We start from the raw sequence: 6,842 nt of genomic DNA, 5'->3' as shown, positions 1-6,842 counted from the left end.
ATGTGTAGTCATCTTGGAGTATTTATAACCGAGTACTAATACGCTCCTAAGTGGGAAACCGTTTAGGTTTTGATCGTTGTGAACAGGTTTGCAATTAAATATAGCTAGCTGACGGCAAAGATCCTGATTCCAGTAGTGTAATTTGTAACAAACAAGTAATGGTAATGGTAAATAAAGTGCATCAAGGTAGACCAATCCTTTTGTGGCAAAGGACATGCCAAAACGGCCTCTTATGATAAGCGAAGCATTCTTCAGGGTACACGGGAATTTCATCATATCACTTTCATCATGTTGGTTTGATTCATGTTCGCTACTTTGATAATTTGATGTGGGTGGACCGGTGCTTAGGTGTTGTTCTTACTTGAACAAACCTCCTACTTATGATTAACCCCCTCGCAAGCATTCGTAACTACGAGAAAAGTATTAAGATCAAATCTAACCATAGCATTAAATTTTTGGATCCAAACCAGTCCCTTACGAAGTAGCGCATAAACTAGGGTTTAAGCTTCTATCACTCTAGCAACCCATTATCTAATAACTACTCCACAATGCATTCCCTTAGGCCCAAATATGGTTAATTACCATGTAGTCGACATTCACATGACACCACTAAGGGAATCACAACATACATATCATCAAAATATCGAACACATATCAAGTTCACATGATTACTTGCAACATGACTTCTCTCGTGACCTCAAGAACAAAAGTAACTACTCACAAATAATAATCATGCTCAAGATCAGAGGGGTATTAAATAGCATAATGGATCTGAACATATAATCTTCCACCAAATAAACCACAATAGTAATCAACTACAACATGTAATCAACACTACTAGTCACTCACAAGCACCAATCTAAGGTTCTGGTATAAAGATTGAGCAGAAGAGATGAAATAGGGTTTGAGAGGAGATGGTGTTGTTGAATATGTTGATGGATATGGCCCTCCCAAAGATGGGAGAGTTGTTGGTGATGACGATGACAATGATTTCCCCCTCCGGTAGGGAAGTTCCCTCGGTGAAATCTCTCCGCCGGGGGGCAAAAGTGCGCCTGCCCAAGTTCCTCCTTGAGACGGCGGCGCTTCATCCAAAAAGTCCTCTCCTTATTTTTTCTAGGTAAAAATGACTTACATACCAGAAGAGGGGCACCGAAGGTGGGCCGAGGAGGGCACAACCCACCAGGGCGCGCCTGGGCTCCCTAGCGCGCCCAGGTGGGTTGTGCCCACCTAGTGGGCCCCCTCTGGTAGTTATTTGCTCCAATATTCTTCATATATTGCAAAACAATTCTCCGTAAATTTTCAGCTCCTTTCGAGAAGTGTAGAATAGGTAACTTTGACATAGCTTTTTCAGGTCCAGAATTCCAAATGCTCGCATTTTCTCTCTTTGTGTAAACCTTGCATATTATGATAGAAAAGGCATTAGAAATACTCCAAAGTATTATTATGCATTAAAAGACTATAAATAGCAGTAAGAAAACATGATGCAAAATGGACGTATCAACTCCCCCAATCTTAGACCTCGCTTGTCCTCAAGCGAAAACCGAAACCGAAAAACATGTCCACATGCTTAGAGAGAGAGGTGTCGATAAAAACAAAATACAGACATAGAAACATCATGCATATTATTATAATAGCAAAATAACTTTTAATATAAAACTTTATCAAACAACTTTTATCATATAACTTCTCATGAACAAGTATCAATTCATCACAACATTGAAGTATAAAGCATAAACCTTATTGAAAACCAACAAACTATGTTCTCAGTCAACTTTGAAACTACAATTCATCATATTTTTCAGGAAGGGTCATGTATCGGAGCCTTTAGGCAAGTCCACATACTCAACTATCATATAATCATTTATGATTGATAACACTCATAGCATATCCATGAACAAAAAGTTTCAACCGGACACATAGAAAGATAGGGGCATATGGTTTCGCCTCCCAACATATTCATCTCAAGGGTGATGTCAACAATAATAACTCATGCCCACTCATATCCAACTGGATATATGTGCCTAGATCTTTCCTCACTACATAATGCTTGCAAAAGGAGAAAAATAAAAGGAATAGGAAAGAATACTTTGACTCTTGCATAAAGGTAAATACATAAAAATAAAAGATAGGCCCTTCGTAGAGGGAAGCAGAGGTTCTCATGCGCTTATTTGTTTGTATGCCAAATCCCCTAATGCAAAAGAACGTCACGTTATATTGCCCCTTATGATGGCAACCTTTATTATGTAGTCTGTCACTTTTATTATTTTGCCATCACAAGTTCGTACAACGCTCAATTTTCTCTTACACTAAATGATCCAACACATTTAGAAGCAATTTTTATTTCCTTATTGCATCGATGACAACTTACTTGAAGGATCTTACTCAATCCATATGTAGGTATGGTGGACTCTCAAAATAAGATTTGGGTTAAGGGATTTTGGATGCACAAGTAGTATCTCTACTTAGTGCGGAATTCTTGGCTAGAAAATGTATTGAGCAAGCACCACATGTTAAAGGATCTATGACAATATAACTTCTATGTGAATATGAATAAAAATAAATCATTACATTGTCTTCTTTGTCCAATGTCAACTGTTTTGACACAATATATTTAATGGGGGCTCAAAATCATAAAAGATGTCCATGATAGTGTATTTGCATGTGAATCTTCTCTTCCCTTATTAATTCTTTCATGAATTGCATCATTGACTAATGCTATGTTTGTCAATCTCCAATAAATTTTACCACTTATACTTTTCCTTATGTGATGTCATTACTTACCATAAGATTAGCATATGATCTTATTCATTTATTTTCCTTCATTTTATTGAAACATTAAAGTAAAGAAACAAAACTCAAACTACTCTTTATTATATATCTCCACACGATTACATCGATAGACAAATCACTAAGCAAACACTCGAAAAGAACGGATCAAGCTAAAGTCTTATTCAACTATATCATAGGATAACTAATGATCGAACTAAAATATATAAAGGCAAAGATAGTGGTGGTGATGCGATATCGGGACACCTCCCCCAAGCTTGGCACAAGCCGAGGGGAGTTTCCATACCATGAACTCAAGTCTCCGTCGATGATGAAGAAGGTGGTGGTGATGAAGTAGTAGCATCACACTTCAGGCTCAAGAGGTACTCCAATCTACGAATGATGCTTCGGAGGGCGATGACATGATCTTGCAACAGAATATTTTGACGAGTGAGATATTTATGTTGTACACGAAACATTTCAATGATCCTAAAAGCTTCAATCTCAGTAGGGGTAAGATGATCATAGTAGGGCTGAAGGATGTCTTCTTCTTCTGTTGCTACTGGAATGGCTTGCCCCTCTGCCAGAACATGATATCCCGCGACTTCCTTGACCTTGTCACCATTGATGGTCTTCTCTGGGTCCTCTCTTTTTTACTTCTATCTTCATTAACCAAGCAATCCCTTCTACCTTGTTGGAAGGGGAAGAAGACATGATGCCTGGGCTGATAGATCTAATAGAAAAACAAGAAAGATGAACATAAGATTTCTCCGTGATATGGTGGTCAACACGTTCGGGGGGTATATAAAGATTTTTTATCTTGGGAAACCAGCAAACGGGAGGAAACAGAGTTAGGAAGGTTCTCGAGGTGGGCACAACCCACCTGGGAGCGCCAGGGGTCCTAGGCGCGCCCTGGTGTCTTGTGCCCTCCTGGGTGCCTTCCTGGTTGTTTCTTATTTTCATAATTTTTAAAATATCCCAAAACTGACAGAAATATTTTTGCGGATTTTTCGGAGTCCGTTTACTTACCGTATCATGTACCTCCTCTTTCTTAGTATTTTGGAGTGTTCCGGAAGGTCTCTTTTATGTGTTCCTCTGGTGTCATGGTTTGAATAATATTGCTTTCAACATTAATAGGCGTACCTGAGATATATTGTTTAATTCTTTGCCCATTGACCACCTTCGGGTTAGTACCTTCGGAATTATTTATTTTAATAGCTCTAGAGCGATAAACCTCCTCAATGATGTATTGTCCTTCCCATTTAGAGAGAAGTTTTCCTGCAAAGAATATGAAATGAGAGTTGTATAAAAGATCATATTCTCCAAATTTAAATTCCCGCTTTTGGAATCTTTTGTCATGCCATCTTTTAACTTTTTCTTTAAATAACTTGGCATTTTCATAAGCTTGGGTTCTGCATTCATCTAATGAGCTATTATCAAATAACCTCTTTTAACCAACAAGTTTGAAATCATAGTTGACTTATTTAATTGCGCAATATGCTTTGCGTGCGATGCAATAATCGCAAACGGTGGTGTAAAAAAACTGTCAAAAAAAGGTGCAAAACATTTGCGATGACGGATGCATCAAACACGGTTTAGATTTTAGTTTTGTGTGCGATGCAGGGCATACGTGTCAGTTCAATTAACTATTTGCGATGAGGAGGAACAAAAGAAACGGTCAGCCAGATGAAGTTGTGTGCGAGGAACTGTTTGTGATTAGGCAACACAAAAGAAACAGTCATCCAGATCAAGATGTGTGCGATATACGGCATGCGGTTCACTCGGATGAACTATTTGCATTGAGACCAGAGAACAGAAATGGTTCAGTATAACAAGATGTATGTGATACGCGACAAACATGTCTGTAATTAGAAATGTGTGCGAAGACCGATAATAACACAGATGGTTGCTACTAATAAGACATGTGTGTTGTGCGATGGGATTGCATACAGAACAACAACAACATATATATATATATATATATATATATATATATATATATATATATATATATATACACACACACTTGTAAGGACATGGTTGCATAACCAAATTAAACATCCACTTACATAGGTGGCTACTACAACCATGGCATTTGCACACACCAAAGTAAACTATTACATGCATAATTACATAGGTGGCTACTACACACATGACATTTCCACACACCAAAGTAAACTATATATTACATGCATGACTAACTAGGATAAACGATCATCTAATCATCATCTACTTCTTCTGACGCTTTCTCTGGTTGTGGCTCGATCCGGCCTCGTCGATCTCCGTAACAAGGCACTTCCTAATGTCAACGATCCGTGTGTGCATCTCGTAGCATGTGTACATGCTCTTGGCCTCGAACTTAGGCGAGGTTCATCTAGTTACCGCATCCAAGCCCCGTGCCAGGATACAGGACATGTTCTATTGGCATCCTGCTTCATCTTTTCGTAGTACGGGTCGATGATGGCCGAGGCGAGTTCAACCAGGGAGTCCTTCTTCATGTTGCGCCAGACCCTGTAGTGCTCACGGATTTCGACAAGGTTTTGGCAGGCCAAGCCCGTAACCCTGAGCGCTTTTACATCGTCGGTGGTTTCCACTGTGGCAAACTTGTAGTCAGTGCTGTTGACAAACCTGGTGAAACGGTCGCAAGGCTCTATGGCCATGAAGTAGTGGTAGATGAGGACATGATGGCGCACGCACAACTGGGCGACAGCAACCTTCCGATCTATGTTGGGACGACTGACGGTGTACTGGAGGTCGATGCCGACCACCTTATACTTGTGTTGAGCAAGTAACTGCTCAATGGTGTTGATGTAGTCATCCACCACGGAAGGGTCGATGGTGTACACCACTGATACATCCGTCTCCCTTGCATGGGTCCCCACTTTATGCTCGTCGAACTCCATTGGAGCACCGCTAGACATGCCCTCTCTATGTGTCATCGTGGGTGTGCTTGTTGTGTTGGGGGGCGCGATTGAAAGGTCGAAGAGACTAAGGTTATAATGGCCGCGAGAATTAAAGGGGAAGCTGGACGACCTCGAATATAGGCACGCCCTGATGGCAGTTCTAATTTGCAGCGACTAACTCCATCATGCCGCACGCAACTGCATCGCGTGGCAACGCACGCGGCACAACCACATGCATATGGCCCCCCCACGTCATCGTGCGAAGGCCCAATGTAACACCCCAAAATTTTGATTTGGATTTTTATTAAAATCTTTATTTGATTTAAAGGAGGTTATTTGATTTTTTTGAGGGACTCTCCTTCTCAAAAATCTTTTATGACAAACTTTTGAAAGGACTTTCTCAACCTTGATCTTTAGTCTTAAGGGTTTTGCAAAATTGTGTTGGCTCAACACAAATATTTTCTTTTGGGAAAGTTTTTGAAATACTTTCTTTTAAGGACTTATGGATTAATCCTTCCTCATTCAAAAATTTTCTTGCCATGACCTAGGTTAAAAAAATTTACTCCAAAACCCCTCCCTCCACTTTTTTTCATGTCAAATATCCAATCCCAGCAAGTCCAACCCATTTTTGTTTTTTATTCTATTTATTTTATCCTCGAAACAATTTCTGTCATTTATTTTGGACCTAGGTGATTTGCAAAGGAACCACCAGAACCCTTTTGAGTTTTGGCTCCAAACAAACTCCCCTGGCTAGTCCTTAGCACCCTCAACCTAGTTCCATCAAGATCCACTCTTCCACAATTCAAATTTTTCAAATTTTGCTTGCTGCAAGTTTGAACCAAATTTGCCAAATTTGGTGAAATTCATCCTTTTCCTTCCCCAAAAATTCTGAGATAAATCAGGCCACCCCTTGGTGCATTGAGAGGACACCTCACCAAAGATCAACTCCAGAAAGCTTTTCCGCATGCCAAAAACATTTCATCAAACACCTGGCGTGCACTGTTTCTGGCAAAATTCAGTTAATTTCAGAGATCCAGTGTTGGGTTCAGACGACAACGTCATTTTCTGCAGAGCCGCGGCGTCAATCTCGCCAGTGCCCGCGTTGGCCCGATGCTCACTGCTCCTTCTCCTTATCCGGAGCGCTGTGCGATTGTTTGGACGGGCGCAGGTGTC

Source organism: Triticum aestivum, chromosome 4B, assembly GCF_018294505.1.
Source record: "Triticum aestivum cultivar Chinese Spring chromosome 4B, IWGSC CS RefSeq v2.1, whole genome shotgun sequence".
Taxonomy (NCBI): Eukaryota; Viridiplantae; Streptophyta; class Magnoliopsida; order Poales; family Poaceae; genus Triticum; species Triticum aestivum.
The sequence above is the reverse complement of the archived record's forward strand: the minus strand, read 5'-3'. Positions refer to the sequence as shown.